Genomic DNA, 20015 nt, shown 5'->3' with positions numbered 1-20015 from the left:
AGGACCCAAATACACAAAATCACAAATGAGAGTGGAGAGATAACAACCAACACCACAGAAATACAATAAGAGAATATTATGTAAAACTATATGAAACAAGTTGTACAACCTGGAAGAAATGGATAAATTCCTAGAAACATACAAACTACCAAAATGAAACAGGAAGAAATAGAAAATTTGAACACACTAATAACCAGAAAAAAATTGAGTCAATAATCAAAAAACTCCCAGCAAACAAAAATCCAGGGCTAAATGGCTTCAAAGGAGAATTCTATCTAACATTTAAAGAAGGGTTAATACCTATTTTTCTCAAACTATTCCAAAAAGTAGAAAAGAAGGTATAACTTCTGAACTCATTCTATAAGAGCAGCATTACCCTGACACCAATACCATGTAAAGACTCCATTAAAAAAGAGAATGACAGAGGCACCTGTGTGGCTCAGCTGGTTAAGCATCCGACTTCAGCTCATGTCATGATTTTGCAGTTCATGAGTTAGAATCCTGCGTTGGGCTCTGTGCTGACAGATCAGAACTTGGAGCCTGCTTCAAATTCTGTGTCTCCTTCTTTGACCATCCCCCACTCACACTCTCTTTCTCAAAAATAAATAAAAACATTAAAAAAAGAGAAAATGGCAGGCCAATATCCCTGATGTATATGTATGCAAAAATTCTCAACAAGATACTAGCAAACCAAATGCAACAGTACATTCAAAGAATCATTCACTATGATAAAGTGGGATTTATTCCTGGGTTGCAAGAGTGGTGCAGTATTCACAAATCAATCAATGTGATATGCCACATTGATAAAAGAAATGATAAGAACCGTATGGTTGTTTCAATAGATGAAGAAAAAACATTTGAGAAAGTATAACATCCATTCATGATAAAAAACCCTAATCCAAGTAGAGATAGAGGGAACATATCTCAACATAATAAAGGCCGTCTATGTAAAACCTACAACTAATATTATCCTCAAGGTGAAAAATCTGAGAGTTTTATCACCAGCGTCAGGAACAAGACCGAGATGTCCACTCTCACAACTGTTATTCAACATAGTACTGGAAGTCCTAGCCACAAGAATCAGACAACAAAAAGAAATAAAAGACATCCAAACCTTTCCGGAAAAAGTAAAACTTTCACTATTTCTAGATGACACGATATTCTGTATAGAAAACCCAAAAGACTCCACTAAAAACTGCTGGAACTGATAAAAAAAAAATCCAATAAACTTGTGGGATATAAAATCAATGTACAGAATTCTGTTGCATTTCTATACACCAATAGTCAAATAGTAGAAGGAAAATTAAGGAAACCATCCCATTGACAATTGCACCAAAAATAGTAATATACCTGGAAACAAACCTAACCAAAAAGGTGAAAGACCTATGCTCTGAAAACTGTAAAACACTGATGAAAAAAAAATAAAGATGACAAAAAAGAAATGAAAAGACATTCCATGCTCATGTATTAGAAGAACAAATATTGTTAAAATGTCTAAACTACCCAAAGAAATCTACACATATAATACAATCCTTATCAAAATACCGTCAGCATTTTTCAGAGCTAGAACAATCCACAAATTTGTATGGAACCATAAAATACTCTGAATCAGCCAAAGCAACCTTGGAAAAGAAAAGGAAAGTAGGAGGCATCACAATTCTGGATGTCAAATTATATTACAAAGCTGTAATGATCCACACAGTATTGTACTGGCACAAAAATAGACACATAGTTCAGTGGAACAGAATGGAAAACCCAGAAATCAACCCACAACTATATAGTCAATTAATCTTTGACAAAGCAAGAAATAATATCCAATGAGAAGACAGTCTCTTCAACAAATGGTCTTGGAATAACTGGACAGCAATATGCAAAAGAATGAAACTGAACAACTTTGTTACATGATACATAAAAAATAAATTCAAAGTGGATGAAAGACCTGAATGTGGGACCTGAAACCATCAAAATCCTAGAAGAGAACACAAGCAGTAATCAATTTGACATTGGCCATAGCAACTTCTTTTTAGATATGTCTCTGGAGTCAAGGGAAACAAAAGACAAAATAAACTGCTGGAACTTCATCAAAATAAAAATATTATGCATAGTGGAGGAAGCAATCAACAAAACTATAAGGCAACTGGTGAAATGGGAGAAGATATTTGAAAATGGCATACCTGATAAAGGGTTAGTATCCAAAATCTATAAAGAACTTATCAAACTCAATATCCCAAAAACAAATAATCCAATTAAAAAATAGCAGAAGCCATGAATCGAAATTTTTTCCCAAGAAAACATACAGATGGGTAACAGATACATGAAAAGATGATCAACATCACTGATCATCAGTGAAATGCAAATCAAAACCACAATGAGATATCACCTCACACCTGTCAGAATAGTTAAATTCAACAACACATGAGAAACAATAAATGTTGGTGAGAATGTAGAGAAAGGAGAATTCTCTTGCACTGTTGGTGGGAATGCAAACTGGTGAAGCCACTTGGAAAACAGCATGGAGTTTCCTCAAAAAATTAAAAATATAACTACTCTACTATCCACCAAATGCACTTCTAGGTATTTATCCAAAGAATAAAAAATACTAATTCAAAGGGATACATGCACCTCCAATGTTTATAGCAGTACTATCTACATTAGTAAAATTGTGGAAGGAACCCAAATTTCCACCAACTGATAAATGGATAAAGACGAATTGGAATATATATATACAGTAAAATATTACTCAGCCACAAAAAAGAATTAAATCTTGCCATTTGCAATGATGGGGATGAAACTAGAGAATATCATGCTAAGCAAAATAGAGAAAAACAAACACCATATGATTTCACTTATATGTGGAATATAAAGAACAAAACAAATAAGCAAAAGGGGGGAACAGAGGGAGGGAGGCAATCTGAGAAACAGACTCTCAAGTATACAGAACAAATTGATGATTACTAGCAGGGAGGTGGGCAGGGAGATTGGTGAAATAGGTGATGGGGATTAAGGAGTGCACGTGTGATGAGCACCAGGTGTTTTATGGAGGGGGTGAATCACTATATTCGAAACCTAAAACTAATATTACACTGTATATTAACTAACTGGAATTTAAATTAAAACTGAAAAAAAACATGGAAAAAATATACTCACTGTATGTCAGTAAAGGGTAGAGGACATCAGTGAGACCCTTGACAAAGAGATGAAAAATAACATATCAGAGATGAAGTACTCAATAAATGAAATTAAAAATATAACAGATGGAATAAATAATAGGCCACAGGAAGCAGAACATATCAATGACCTGGAAGATAGAGTAATTGAAAATAATAAAGCTGAGCATGTAAGCAATAAAACAAATACTGAATAACGAGAATAAACTTTGAGAATCAGTTCCTCCAAAAGGTGTAGTAACATTTGCATTATAGGGATCCCAGAAGGAAGAGAGAGAAAGATGGGCAGAAAATGTATTTGAAGAAATAATACGTGAAAATTTCCCAAATCTGGGGTAAGAAACAGATCCAGATTCAGGAGACACAGCAATCCTCCAACAAATTCAACCCAAGGAGTCCACACCAAGACATATAGTAATTAAAATGGCAAAAACTAGTGATAAAGAAATGATTTGAAAGATTATAAGGGAAGACAGTTACATACAGAGAAACCCCATAATGATTTCAGCTTATTTCTAGCAGAAACTTTGCAGGCCAGAAGAGAGTGGCATGATGTATTAGAAGAGCTAGAAGATAAAAATCTGCAACCAAGATTACTCTATCCAACAAGGATATCATTCAGAATAGGAGACATAAAGAATTTCCCAGATAAACAAACTTAAAAGAAACAAAGGTAAACAAATCTCCATGACTTTCATGACCACTAAAAAAGCCTTACAAGAAATGTTAAGTAGGTCTCTGTGAGTAGGAAAAAAAAGCAAGAAAAATAGAAAGCACAAAATAAAAGGATGTTAAAGATGATATCAAGTATCTGAACCACGAAGGGGAGAAGAATAAAGAATTAGTTCAAAAATAAGCAACCATCTACTTAATAGAGACTGTCATATGCAGAAGATGTTATATATAAACCAAATGTTAACCACAAATCAAAAATTAAAAAAAAATAGTAATACCTCTTTTGCAGCTAGTACCAAGTAATGGGAATCTCTCAGGACACCTGGCACAATCACCACAATACTGGGGGCAAGGGAAAGCCTTACCACAAAAAGCAGAAGTAAGAGCTTGGATGCCCCACTGCCAACACTGAGATTGGCCCCTGCCACATACACACAGTCCACATTTGGGGAGGCAACAAGAAGAACCATGCCTTGAGGATGGATGTGGGGAACTTCGCTTAAGACTATAGGTATTGTATGTACAAAACAAGGATTATTGACGTTGTCTACAATACATCGAACAATGAACTGGTCTGCACCAAGACCCTGGTTAAGAACAATGTCATGCTCATTGACAGCACACAGGACCCACAGTGGATTGAGTCCTGCTACGCACTGCTCCTGGGCCACAAGAAAGGGCTCAAGCTGACAAAGGAAGAGATTTTAAACAAAAAAAAACTATCAAAAAAAGAAGAAGAAGAAATATGATGAAAGGAAAAAGAAAGTCAAAATCATCAGTTTTCTGAAGGAGCAGTTCCAGCAGGAAAAGCTTCTTGCATACATCACTTCAAGACCAGGCCAGTGTGGCCAAGCAGACGGCTACATGCTAGAGGGCAGGGAGGTAGAGTTTAATCTGATGAAAATAAAACTCAGAAAGGCCAATATATCTTCCTCCCCCCTATATCTGGTCATGTAATAAAGGTGTTTATTGTTCTAAAAAAAGCAGTAATAGATATGCAGAAAATAAAAAGTAAGAAACCAAAGTATATCACTAAAGAAAATCAACAAACCATAAAAGAGAGAAAGAGAAGAAACAGAAAAACTACAAAAACAACCACAAATCAAGTAACAAAATGTCAATAAATACATATGTATCAATAATTACTTTGAATGTAAAAGGACTAAATGCTCCAATCAAAATACATAGGGTATCAGAATGGATAAAAAAAAAAGACTCATCTATATGCTTCCTATAAGAGATTAATTTTACACCTAAAGACACTCACAGATTGAAAACAAGGGGATGGAGAAACATTTATCATGTAAATGGAGGTCAAAAGAAAGCTAGAGTAGCAATACTTATATCACACAAAATAGACTTCAAGACAAAGTCTGTAACAAGAGATGAAAAGGGACACTATATAATAAAAAAGGAGACAATACACCAGGAAGATATAACAATTGTAAATATTTATGCACCCTAAATGGGAACACACAAATACATAAAACATTTAATAACAAACATAATGAAATTAATCAATACTAATACAACAATAGAAGGGGCTTTAACACCCCATTTTCATCAGTGAACATAACATCTAAGCACAAAATAAACAAGGAAATGGTGACTTTGAATGACATACTAACCATATTGATTTAACATAGGTTGAGAGGGAACATACCTCAATATAATAAAGACCATATATAAAAAGCCCATAGTGAGCATCATATTAAATGCTGCAAACCTAAGAGCTTCCCTCCTAAGTTCAGGAACTAGCCAAGGGTGTCCACTCTCACCACTTTTATTCAACATAGTCCTAGTCACAGCAATAAGACAAAAAAAATTAATAAAAGACATCCAAATTGGTAAGGAAGAACTGAAACTTTCACTATTTTCAGATGACATGATACTATATACAGGAAACCCTAAAGACTCTACCAATAAATTGGTAGAACTGATAAATGAATTTATAAAAGTCACAGGATACAAAATCAATATACAGAAATATGTTGCATTTCTCTACACTAATAATGAAGTAGCAGAAAGAGGAATTAAGAAAACAATCCCATTTACAATTCCACAAAATGTAATAAGATACCTAGGAATAAGCCTAACCAAAGAGATCAAAAACTTGTGTTCTCAAATTTATAAACATTGATAAAAGAAATTGAAGATGGCACAAAGAAATGGAAAAACGTCCATGCTCATGGATTGAAAAAACAAATATTTATAAAATGTCTCTAATTCCTAAAGCCATCTACACATTTAAAGTAATCCATATAAAAATACCAATGACATTTTTCACAGAGCTAGAAGAAACAATTCTTAAATTTATGTAGAACCACAAAAGACCCCAAAGAGCAAAAGTAACTTTGGTAAAAAAAAAAAAAAAGCAAAGCTAGGGGCATCACAATTCCAGACTTTAAGTTATACTAGAAACATTTAGCAACTAAAGCAGTATGGCATAGGCATTAAAATAGGTGCATAGATCAATGGAACAGAATAGAAAACCCAGAAATAAACCCACAAACGATTTAAGCAATATAACAGAACAAGAATTTAGAATAATACTCACAAAATTAACCATTGGGCGTGACAAAAGCAGGGAGGACAGGAGAGAATCTATGGCTACAGAGATCAAGGGACTAAGAAATAGGCATGAGGAGCTAAAAAATGCTATAAAGGAGGTGCAAAATAAAATGGAGGAGGTCATAGCACAGACTGAAGAGGAAGAGGAAGCTTAGAAAAAGAGAGACAAAAAAAATCCAGGAATATGAAGGGAGAATCAGAGAACATAGTGATGCAATCAAACGGAACAATATCCGTATCATAGGAATGCCAGAAGACGAAGAGAAAGTGGCTGAAGGTGTACTTGAACAAATCAGAGCTGAGAACTTCCCTGATATGGGGAAGGAAAAAGGCATTGAAATCCAAGAGGCACAGAGAACTCCCTTCAGACGTAAATTGACTCAATCTTCTGCACAACATATAGTGAAACTGGCAAAATACAAGGATAAAGAGAAAATTCTGAAAGAAGCTAGGGATAAACAGGCTCTAACTTACAAAGGGAGACACATAACAGTAGTAGCGGACCTTCCTACTGAAACTTGGAAGGCCAGAAAGGAATGGCAGAAAATCTTCAATGTGATGAACAGGAAAAATATGCAGCCAAGAATCCTTTATCCAGCAAGCCTATCATTCAGAATAGAAGGAGAGATAAATTTCTTCCCAAACAAAAACTGAAGGAATTCATCACCACTAAACCAGCCCTCCTAGAGATCCTAAGTGGGATTCTTTGAGTGAAATGTTGCAAGGACCACAAAGTACCAGAGACATCACTACAAGCATGAAACCTACAGACATCACAATGACTCTAAACCCATATCTTTCAATAATAACACTGAATGTAAATGGACTAAATGCTCCAACCAAAAGACATGGGGTATCAGAATGGACAACAAAGCAAGACCCATCTATTTCTGTCTACAAGAGGCTCATTTTAGACTGAGGACATGTTCAGCTTCAAAGTGAGGTGATGGAGAACTGTCTATCATGCTACTGGAAGTCAAAAGAAAGCTGGAGTAGTCATACCTATATCAGAAAAACTAGACTGTAAATTAAAGGTAACAAGAAATGAAGAAGGCCATTATATAATAATAACAGGGTCTATACATCAGGAATAACTAACAATTATAAATGTCTGCATGCCAAATATGGGAGCCCTCAAATATATAAAACAATTAATCACAAACATAAGCAACCTTATTGATAAGGATGTGATAATTGCAGGGGACATTAATACCCCATTTACACCAAGGATAGATCATCTAGACACAGGATCAGTAAAGAAACAACGGCCCTGAATGATACATTGGATCAGATGGATTTAACAGATATATTTAGGACTGCGCATCCCAAAGCAAAAGAATATACTTTCTTCTTGAGTGCACATAGAACGTTCTCCAAGACAGATCACATACTGGGTCACAAAACAGCCCTTCATAAGTATACAAGAATTGAGATCATACCATGCACACTTTCAGACTACAATGCTATGAAGCTTGAAATCAACCACAGGAAAAAGTCTGGAAAACCTCCAAAAGCATGGAGGTTAAAGAACACCCTACTAAAGAATGAATGGGTAACCAGGAAATTAGAGAAGAAAATAAAAAATATATGGAAACAAATGAAAATGAAACTCAACAATCCAAATGCTTTGGGATGCAGCGAAGGCAGTCCTGAGAGGAAAACACATTGCAATTCACACCTATCTCCAGAAACAAGAAAAATCCCAAATACAAAATCTAACAGCACACCTAAAGGAAAGAAGCAGAAAAGCAAAGACACCCTAACCCCAGCAGGAAAAGAGAAATAATAAAGATCCAAGCAGAAATAAACAATATAGAATCTAAAAACACTGTAGAGCAGATCAATGTAACCAAGAGTCAGTTTTTTGAAAAAATAAACAAAATTGATAAACCTCTATCCAGGCTTCTCAAAAAGAAAAGGGAGATAACCCAAATAGATAAAATCATGAATGAAAATGGAATTATGACAACCAGTCCCTAAGAAATACAAGCAGTTATCAGGGAATACTATGAAAAATTATATGCCAACAAACTGGACAACCTGGAAGAAATGGACAAATTCCTAAGCACCCACACACTTCCAAAACTTAAACAGGAAGAAATAGAAAAATTTAACAGACCCATAACCAGCAAAGAAATTGAATCAGTTATCAAAACTCTCCCAGGGAATAAGAGTCCAGGACCAGATGACTTCCCAGGAGAATTCTACCAAACATTTAAAGCAGAGATAATACCTATCCCTCTCAAGCCGATCCAAAAAAATAGAAAGGGAAGGAAAACTTCCATACTGATTCTATGAAGCCAGTATTACTTTGTTTCCCAAGCCAGACAGAGATCCAGCAATAAAAGAGAACTACAGGCCAATATCTCTGATGAATATGGATGCAAACATTCTCAACAAGATACTAGCAAATCGAATTCAACAGCATATAAAAGAATTATTCACCATGATCAAGTGGGATTCATTCCTGGGATGCAGGGCTGGCTGAACATTTGCAAATCAATCAATGTGATACATCACATTAATAAAAGAAAAGATAAGAAGCATATGATCCTGTCAATCAATGCAGAAAAAGTATTTGACTAAATTCAGCATCCTTTCTTAATAAAAACCCTCGAGAAAGTGGGGATAGAAAGAACATACTTAAATATCATCAAAGCCATTTATGAAAAGCCCACAGCCAATATCATCCTCAATGGGAAGAAACTGAGAGATTTCCCCTGAGATCAGGACATGACAAGGATGTCCACTCTCACCGCTGTTGTTTAACATAATGTTGGAAGTCCTAGCATCAGCAATAAGACAACAAAAGGAAATCAAAGGCATCAAAATTGGCAAAGATGAAGTCAAGCTTTCACTTTTTGCAGATGACATGATATTATACACGGAAAACCTGATAGACTCCACCAAAAGTCTGCTAGAACTGATACATGAATTCAGCAAAGTCGCAGGATACAAAATTAATGTACAGAAATCAGTTACATCACACTAATAATGAAGCAACAAAAAGACAAATAAAGAAACTGATCCCATTCAAAATTGCACCAAGAAGCATAAAATACCTAGGAACAACCTAACAAAAGATGTAAAGGATCTGTATGCTGAAAACTATAGAAAGCTTATGAAGGTAATAGAAGAAGATACAAAGAAATGGAAAAACATTCCATGCTCATGGATTGGAAGAATAAATACTGTTAAAATGTCAATACTACCCAAAAAAACCTACACATTCAATGCAATCCTTATCAAAATGGCACCAGCATTCTTCTCAAAGCTAGAACAAGCAATCCTAAAATTTGTATGGAAGCACAAAAGACCCCGAATAGCCAAAGTAATTTTGAGGAAGAAGACCAAAGTGGGAGGTATCACAATCCCAGACTTTAGCCTCTACTACAAAGCTTACATCATCATGTAATCATCAGCATGGTATTAGCATAAAAACAGACACATAGACCCATGGAATGGAATAGAAACTCCAGAATTGGACCCACAAAACTATGGCCAACTAATCTTTGACAAAACAGGAAAGAATATCCAACAGAAAAAAGACAGTCTCCCTAACAAATGGTGTTGGGAGAACTGGACAGCAACATGCAGAAGGATGAAACTAGACCACTTTCTTACACCATTCACGAAAATAAACTCAAAATGGATAAAGGACATGAATGTGAGACAGGAAACCATCAAAACCCTAGAGGAGAAAGCAGTAAAAAACCTCTCTGACCTCAGCCTCAGCAATTTCTTACTTGATACATCTCCAAAGGCAAGGGAATTAAAAGCAAAAATGAACTCTTGGGACCTCATGAAGATAAAAAGCTTCTTCACTGCAAAGGAAACAATCAACAAAACTAAAAGGCAACCAACGGAATGGGAAAAAAATTTGCAAATGACATATCAGACAAAGGGCTAGTATCCAAAATCTATAAAGAACTCACCAAACTCCACACCTGAAAAACAAATAATCCAGTGATGAAATGGACAGACAACATGAATAGGCACTTCTCTAAAGAAGACATCCAGATGGCCAGCAGTCACATGAAAAGATGCTCAATGTAACTCCTCATCAGGGAAATACAAATCAAAACCACACTGAGATACCACCTCACGCCAGTCAGAGTGGCTAAAATGAAAAATTCAGGAGACTATAGTTGCTGGAAAGGATGTGGAGAAATGGTAACCCTCTTGCACTCTTAGTGGGAATGCAAACTGTTGCAGCTGCTCTGGAAAACAGTGTGGAGGTTCCTCAAAAAATTAAGAATAGATCTACTTTATGACCCAGGAATAGCACTGTTAGGAATTTACCCAAGGAATACAGGAGTGCTGATGCATAGGGGCACTTGTACCCCAATGTTTATAGCAGCACTTTTAGCAATAGCCAAATTATGAAAAAAGCCTAAATATCCATCAACTGATGAATGGATAAAGAAGTTGTGGTTTATATATACAATGGAATACTTCTTGGCAATGAGAAAGAATGAAATATGGCCTTTTGTAGCAACGTGGATTGAACTGGAGAGTGTTATGCTAAGTGAATTAAGTTATACAAAGAAAGACAGATACCATATGTTTTCACTCTTATATGGATCCTGAGAAACTTATCAGAAGGCCATGGGGGAGGGGAAGGAAAAGAAAAGAGAGAGAGGGAGCCAAATCATCAGAGACTCTTAAAAACGAGAATAAATTGAGGGTTGATGTGGAGTGGGAGGGAGGGAAAGTGGGTGATGGGCATTGAGGAGGGATGAGTTGGGTTGAGATGGGTTGGGTTGGGATGAGTACTGGGTGTTGTATTGAAACCAATTTGACAATAAATTTCATATTAAAAATAATAAATAAAATAAAATTATAACTAAGCAAATAACCAATAAAATGTGTAATTGTAGCATTACCAAAAAAAATAAAAGAGAAGTTTTTGAGTTGTTAAGATTTAAGAAGGAGCAAGCCTGATTTTCAAATTAAGTCTTAATTAGCAATTCAAGTGTAGAAACACATTTTGAGAATTGCTGGACAATTTCATAGTAGTTAAACAGTGAGAAATGATGAAATCAGTAATATCATACAAAGACAGCTTCTTAATGGCCTATTAAAATTCAAGATCTTGTTAATGGTATTTTTATTTTATTAAAGAGAATTTGAGTAAAGAAATTTATCTTTAGGAATATAAATGCTAAGCGTTCTACTTAATAGCACCAGGTCTGCACACTTATTATCATATCAGAGCTGTTTTCATTACAAAGCTATTACCATTCTAATCATTAGATTTAGTAAACTGAAATCAAGAGGCCTGTCAATTACTAAGTAAAACTAAACATTTATCTAAGAAAGCAGAGATGGCAAAGAATGAACCAGGGCATTTACATTATCTTTAATATTTACAAGTTATGTTTGCCCAATTAAATGTTAGAAAAATATATTTGTATTCTACATTACCTTGTCACATAAAGTTAGAGGTTAGTAAAATACATTTGTATCTTAATGAATTCAAGTGAGCAAACATATAAAGCAAGCTTATAGCATATTGCCAGATACATAGTGGGTGCTCAAAGGCTTTTTGTTTTTTAATAACAGAAATAAGTTTTTCAGAAACCATTTTAAAGTAAAAGTAAATGTTGTTGCAAGACTATAATTAACCTTTAAATTTTTTTTTTGAGTGGCACCTAGATGTCTTCTAATAGTCTTTAAGTTCATAGAGCTCCTATAAATACTTCTTTTGAATTACAACATAAGCTTCATATGAAAACCAGTTTTACATGGGTAAATGCGTTATAAAAAGAATCAAAGAACAAAATAGCATGTTATTTTCACGTTTGAGTTGAAAAAATTATTTTGGGAATATTTAAATGATTTGAAATCAAATATTTATGATTAAAAATATCCCTCTTGAAGAGGGCACATGTTATGAGCACTGGGTGTTCTATATAAATAATGAATCACTAAATTCTACACCTAAAACCAATATTACACTGTATGCTAACTGGAATTTAAATAAAAACTTGAAAAAATAAAAAAAATCTCTCTTACTGCTTTATTTTGAATATTTTCTATTGTTAAAATGTTAGTACTACCAAAGCAATCGACAGATTTAATGCAATCTTTATTAAAATTTCAATGGCATTTTTCACAGACTAGACAAAATAATCCTAAAATTTGTGTGTAACCACAAAATACCCCCCAAAAACAAAGGAATCTTGAAAAATAAAAATAAAGCTGAAGGTATCAGAATCCCATATTTCAAGATATACTAAAAAGCTGAACTAATAAAAACTGTATGGTAGTTACACAAAAACAGACACACCAGATCTACAGAACAGAATAGAGAGCCCAGGAATAAAACCATGGTTATATTGTCAATTTATCTTTGACAAAGGAGACAAGAATATGCACTGGGAAAAAGCCTCTTTAACAAATGATGTTGGGAGAACTATATGGCAACATGCAAAAAACTGAAACTGGGTCACTTTTCACCATATCTTGTGTATGGTGTGAATATTTCACCATACACAAAAATTAACTCAAAATGGGTTGAGAATCCAAATGGGAGACCTGAAACCATAAAAATCCTAGAAGAGAGCACAGTCAGTAATTTCTCTGACATCACATATAACAACATCTTTGTAGACATGTCTCCTCAGGCAATAGAAACAAATGAAAAATAAACTATTGGTACTACATCAAACTAAAAACCTTCTGCACAGAAAAGGAAACAAACAAACAAAAAGTAAAAGACAATCTACTAAATGGGAGAGAACATTAGCAAATGGCATATCTGATAAAGGATTAGTATCCAAAATACATAAGGAACTTATGCAATTCAACTCCAAAAAAAGCCAACTAACCCAACTAAAAACTGGGCAGATGACATAAAAAGTTCTCCAAAGGAGATATACAGATCACCAACTGATATGTGAAAAGATTCTCTACATCACTAATGATCAGGGAAATGCAAATCAAATCCAAAATGTGGTATCGTAACTGCCAGAATGGCTAAAATCAAAAACTCAAGAAAAAAGTATTGGCAAGGATGTGGAAAAAAAGGAACCCTTGTGCACTGTTGGTGAGAATGCAAATTGGTAGAGCTACTGTAGTAAACAGTTTGAGGGTTCATCAAAAAATTAAAAATAGAATTACCATATGATCCAGTAATTCCATTACTGGGTATTTATGCAAAGAATATGAAAAAACTGGGGCTCCTGGGTGGCTCAGTCAGTTGAGCATTTGAATTCAGCTCAGGTCATAATCTCATAGTCTGTGAGTTCGAGCCCCACGTCAGGCTCTGTGCTGACAGCTCGGAGACTGGAGCCTGCCCTCTCTCTGCCCCCCCCCCCCGCTCATGCTATGTCCATCTCTGCCTCAAAAATAAATACAAACATTAAAAAAAATTTAAATAAATAATATGAAAACACTAATTTCAAAAGATAAAAGCGCCTTTATGTCTATTGCAGTATTATTTACAATAGCCAACTTATTGAACCATTACAAGTATCCATTGATAGCTGAATGGATAAAAAAGATCTCCTATATATAGACAATGGAATATTGCTCAGCCATAAAAAGGAATGAAATCTTGCCATTTGCAACATGAATAGATGCAGAGGGTAAAATGCTAAGTGAAATAAACCAGTCAGAGAAAGAAAAATATCATAAGATTTAACTCATTTGTGAAATTTAAGAATCAAACAAGAAAAAAAAAGAGACAAACTAAAAAACAGAGACTTAACTATAAAGAACAAATTGATGGGGGCGCCTGGGTGGCTCAGTCGGTTAAGCGACCGATTTCGGCTCAGGTCATGATCTCACAATCCGTGAGTTCAAGCCCCACGTTGGGCTCTGTGCTGATAGCTCAGAGCCTGGAGCCTGCTTCAGATTCTGTGTCTCCCTCTCTCTCTGACCCTCCCTCGTTCATGCTCTGTCTCTCTCTGTCTCAAAAATAAATAAACATTAAAAAAAAAGAACAAATTGATGGCTACCAGAGGGGGTGTAGGTGGGGAGATGGGTGAAATAAATTAAAGGGATTAAGAGCACACTTACCTTGATGAGCACTGAGTAATTTATAGAGATGTTTGATTACTACAGCAATTGACTATAAATCTGAAACTGATATATCACTGTATATTAACTATACTAGAATTAAAATTATATATATATATATATAGAAAGAGATAGATACATATACTTCTTAACTATACCACAATTAAAATTATATATATACTTCATATATAAAATAAATATATAGGGAGGAGCCAAGATGGCAGAACAGCATGGAAGTTTTATGTATGTCTCACATCCATGAAATACAGCCAGACCAAAACTAAACCATCTTACACACCTAGAAAAGTGATTGGAGGATTAACACAACAATCTGAACAACCTGAACCACAGAATTCAGCCAGTACGTGGCATGGAGAAGTGAATTTCGGGAGCAAGAAGCTGCAGGAGGTAGGGAACCGCTTTTGCGGGCAGAGAAAGGAGACTGTGGCGGGGGTCGGGGGAGAATATGGGAAAAGCACCCCTCCCCAAAAGCAGCTGGAGAGAAAGTGGAAAATTGGAAACAGACACAGGGACTAAACTAAAAAGGGGGAAAGGAGAAAGGAGGGTTTAAATTCCATTAAGACTGTAAACAAGGGGAGTGCAAAGGCTGCACCTCCACAGCTCAATACCTCATGGTATTCTGGTGGGAAAGGTGAATCCCCAGTAACAGAGTGGGGTCTGGAGGCTCTCGGGCCACACAGGGAAAATTGGTTCCACTGTTGGAAGGACATTTGGTAGAGACTGTTGATGCCACCTGGTCCCAGCAGACCCCGGAAGGCAGCCACATTCACTGGTGCTGGGGCAAGGTCATGAAGGGTGAAGCCTGGTGCCAGATGTGTGTTGTGATTTTCCATAATCCCTGAAATGCTGCTGCTACACTGTCTCGTGAACTTTTTCTGGAGCGAACTGGCATCTGGCCACAGTCTCAGGGCACCAACAGCAGCAGGGTCCTACAGACGTTCCTGGGTGCAGCCAATATTTGGCCATTGCTCATTCTGCCATTGTTCATTCTGCCATTGCTCGGTGAGACCCTTCTGCAAAGGGGTGGAACGGGTCAAAGCCACAGTCCTTCAGAATTAAGGGGCTGGGGAATACACCTATATCTGAGACAAAACTCGGGAGAGAGGTACTGCCTGGGGACTGGTCACAGAGAGTACAAAAGCGGGGAGTAGACGACAGCTGAAGACAGAGAACAGGTGCATGGTTGCTGATCCGGGAGAACAGACTAGGTAGCTGGATGGCATCATTTTCACCACTCCCTCACATGTGCATACGCACCTATGAGCACCTCAACACTCCACCCAAGTAGGCTTGCAGCGCCATCTAGTGGTGAGCGGAGTTGTTAAACTGAGTACTGCCCACTGGGCCAACTACACTCTCAAGAACACAAGTCTCACTGACCTCTTAGTTTATGGACTATAAAGAGCGACACAGATTCACATCTAGGGGAAAATGAACCAATTTCAGTCCTACTTCTATCTGTTAGCAGGATCATCTATTCAATTTTCTTTCTTTTCTGTTTCTCTTTTACAATTAATTTTCTTGAGTACGGAAAGAGAAAAATTTCATCTTTATTTTCAATTTTTATTAAAAATATGTTTCTTTAATTTTTATTACTATATTTTTTACATCTGCGTAAATTTTTTCAAATTCTATTTTACTTCCATCAATTTATGTTAGTCTACTACAGTATATTCACCATTTCAAGTTTTCAAACAATTTCCTTTTTTATCTTTCTTTTTCTTTTTTTCTCTTTTTTGTTTCTTTTCTTTTTCTTGAATACAGAAAGAAAAAAACTTCATTTTATTTTCAACTTCTATTAAAAATATTTTCATTTAATTTTTTTACTATATTTTTACTTTTATGAAATTTTCTCAAATTTTATTTTACTTCCATCATTTTATTTTAGTCTGCTACAGTGTATTCACTTTTTCAAATTTTCAAATGATTTCTTTTTTTCTCTATTAAAATCTTTTTTCTCTTTTTCATTTCTTTTCTTTTTTCTTAAATACAGAAAAAGAAAAAGTATATATTTATTTTTAATTTTTCTTAAAAATATTTTTCTTAATTTTGTCTACTATATTCTTTACTTTTGTGTATATTTTTTCAAATTCTATTTTACTCCCATCATCTCATTTTAATCTACTTCAATGTATTCATTTTTTCAAATTGTCAGATGATTTCCTTTTTTTTCTTCCACCCACCTTTTTTTCTCTTACCTGTCAAACTACTTTCAACACGCAGACCAAAACACACCAAGGATCTAGCATCTTCTATTCAATTTGTGTGTGTGTATGTGTTTAATTTTTAATTTTGATACTTTTTAAAATTTCTTTAATTTCAATTTTTTAAATCATTAATTCCTTTTCTCCCTTCAAAATGAGAAAATGAAAGAATTCACCCCAAAAGAAAGAGCACAAATAGACGACAGCCAGAGATTTAACCAACAGAGAAGCAAGATGTCTGAACCAGAATTTAGAATCACAATAATAAGAATACTAGTTGGAGTCTAAATTAGATTAGAATCCCTTTCTGCAGAGATAAAAGAAGTAAAAAATAGCCAGAATGACATTAAAAATGCTATAACTGAGCTGTAATCACGGATGGTTGCAACAGCGGCAAGGATGGATGAAGCAGAACAGAGAATCAGTGATATAGAGGACAAACTTACAGAGAATAATGAAACAGAAAAAAAGAGGTAGATCAGGGCAAAAGAGCACAATTTAAAAATTATAGAAATCAGTGACTCATTAAAAAGGAACAACATCAGAATCACAGGGATCCCAGAAAAGGAAGAGAGAGAAATAGGGGTAGAAGGGGTATGTGGGCAAATCATAGCAGAAAACATTCCTAATCTGGGGAAAGACACAGACAGCAAAGTCCAGGAAGCAAGAGAACCCCCATTAGATTCAACAAAAACCGACCATCAATAAGGCATATCATGATCAAATTCACAAAATAGGCAAGGAGAGAATCATGAAAGCAGCAAGGGAAAAAAAGTCCCTAACCTACAAGAGAAGACAGATCAGGTTTGTAGCAGTCCTATCCACGAAACTTGGCAGTCCAGAAAGGAGTGGCGGTATACATTCAGTGTCCTGAATCAGAAAAATATGCAGCCAAGAATTCTTTATCCAGCAAGGCTGTCATTCAAAAGAGAAGGGGAGATAAAAGGTTTCCCAAGCAAACAAAAATTAAAGCAGTTTGTGACCACTAAACTATTCCTGAAAGAAATTTTAAGGTGGACTCTCTGAGGGGAGAAACAATGAATATATATATATATATATATATATATATATATATATACATATACATATATATAAACAAATAAACACCAAAAGCAACAAAGATTAGAAAGGACCAGAGAACACCACCAGAAACTCTAAGTCCACAAGCATCATAATGGCAATAAATTCATATCTTTTAGTACTCACTCTAAACTCCCATGGACTCAATGTTCCAATCAAAAGACATAGGGTAACAGAATGGATAAGAAAACAAAATCCATCTATATGCTGTTTACAAGAGACCCACTTTAGACCTAAAGACACCTTCAGATTGAAAATAAGGAGATGGAGAACCATCTATCATGTTAATGGTCAAAAAAAAGAAGGCCGGAGTAGCCATACTTATATCAGACCATCTAGACTTTAAAATAAAGACTGTATCAAGAGATGCAGAAGGGCATTATATCATAATTAAGGGGTCTATCCACCAAGAAGACCTAACAATTGTAAACATTTATGCACCAAATGTGGCACCACCCAAATATATAAATCAATCACACACATAAAGGAACTCATCAATAGTAATACTATAATAGTAGGAGACGTCAACACCTCACTCACAGAAATGGACAGACCATCTAATCAAAAAAACAACAAGGAAACAATGACTTTGAAAGACACACTGGACCAGATGGACTTAACAGATATATTCAGAACATTTCATCCTAAAGTAGCAGAATATACATTCTTCTCCAGTGCACCTGGAACATTCTCCAGAATAGACCATACACTGGGACACAAGTCAGCCCTAAGTAAGTACAAAAAGATCGAGATCATAGCGTGCATATTTTCAGACCACAATCCTATGAAACCCGTAATCAACCACAAGAAAAAATTTGGAAAAGTAACAAATACTTGGAGACTAAAGAACATCCTACTAAAGAATGAATGGGCTAACCAAGCAGTTAAATAAGAAATTAGAAAGTATATGGAAGTGAATGAAAATGATAACACCACCACCCAAAACTTCTGGGATGCAGCAAAGGTGGTCATAGGAGGGAAGTATATAGCAATCCAGGCCTTCCTAAAGAAGAAAGAAAGATCTTAGATACCCAACCTAACGTTACGCCTTAAGAAGTTAGAAAAGAACAGAAAAAAAAAACCCAAAACAGCGGAACACAGGAAATAACAAAGATTAGAGCAGAAATTTATGCTATCAAAACAAACAAACAAAAACAGTAGAACACATCAATGAAACCAGAAGCTGGTTCCTTGAAAAAATTAACAAAATTGATAAACCATTAGTCAGTTTGAACAAGAAGGAAAAGGTAAGGACCCAAATAAATAAAATCAAAAATGAAAAATCAAGAATTAAATCAAAACTGAAACAAGAAGAAATAGAAAATTGGAACAGACCCATAACCAGTAAGGAAATCGAATTAGTAATCAAAAATCTGCCAAAAAACAAGAGTCCAGGGCCAGATGGCTTTCCGGGGGAATTCTACAAACATTTAAGGAATAATTAACACCTATTACCTTGAGGCTGTCCCAAAAAATAGAAATGGAAGGAAAACATCCAAACTCTTTCTATGAAGCCAGCATTATCTTGATTCCAAAACCAGACAGAGACCCCACTAAAAAAGAGAACTATAGACCAACTTCCATGATGAACATGGATGCAAAAATTCTCAACAAGGTATTAGCCAACCAGATCCAACAATACATTAAAAAAATTATTCACCACAAGCAAGTGGGATTTATACCTGGGATGCAGAGTTGGTACAATATCTGCAAAACAATTAACATGCTTCATCACATCATTAAAGAAAGGACAAGAACTATACGATCCTCTCAATAAATGCAGAGAAAGCATTTGACAAAATATAGCATCTTTTCTTAATAAAATCCTCAAGAAAGTAGGGATAGAGAAGCATGCCTCGAGATCATAAAAGCCATATACATACAACCCAACACTAATATCATCCTCAATGGGGAAAAACTGAGAGCTTTCCCCCTCAGATCAGGAACAAGAAAGGGATATCCACTCTTGCCACTGTTATTTAACATACTATTGGAAGTCTTAGCCTCTGCAATCACACAACACAAAGAAATAAAAGGCATCCAAATCGGCCAGGAGGAGGTCAAACTTTCACTCATTGCAGATGACATGATACTCTATGTGGAAAACCCCAAAGATTCCAACAAAAAACTGCTAGAATTGATTCATGAATTCAGCAAAGTTGCAGGATTTAAAATCAATGTACAGAAATCGGTTGCATTCCTTTACACCAACAATGAAGCGACAGAAAGAGAAATCAAGGAATTGACCCCATTTATAGTTGCACAAAAAACC

At 35.4% G+C, this 20015-nt stretch overlaps 1 protein-coding gene and 1 pseudogene across 1 annotated transcript in view; one reads left to right on the top strand and one right to left on the bottom strand.

Moving 5' to 3' along the window:
- DACH2 (dachshund family transcription factor 2) overlaps positions 1 to 20015 on the bottom strand; it is a 748066-nt gene that overhangs the window by 420616 nt on the left and 307435 nt on the right. The window lies entirely within an intron of this gene.
- Positions 4145 to 4799, top strand: LOC131502974 (small ribosomal subunit protein eS8-like; annotated as a pseudogene).

Source organism: Neofelis nebulosa, chromosome X, assembly GCF_028018385.1.
Source record: "Neofelis nebulosa isolate mNeoNeb1 chromosome X, mNeoNeb1.pri, whole genome shotgun sequence".
NCBI classification, from domain to species: domain Eukaryota; kingdom Metazoa; phylum Chordata; class Mammalia; order Carnivora; family Felidae; genus Neofelis; species Neofelis nebulosa.
Note: the sequence above shows the minus strand (reverse complement) of the source record. Positions and strands in the feature narration are given on the sequence as shown.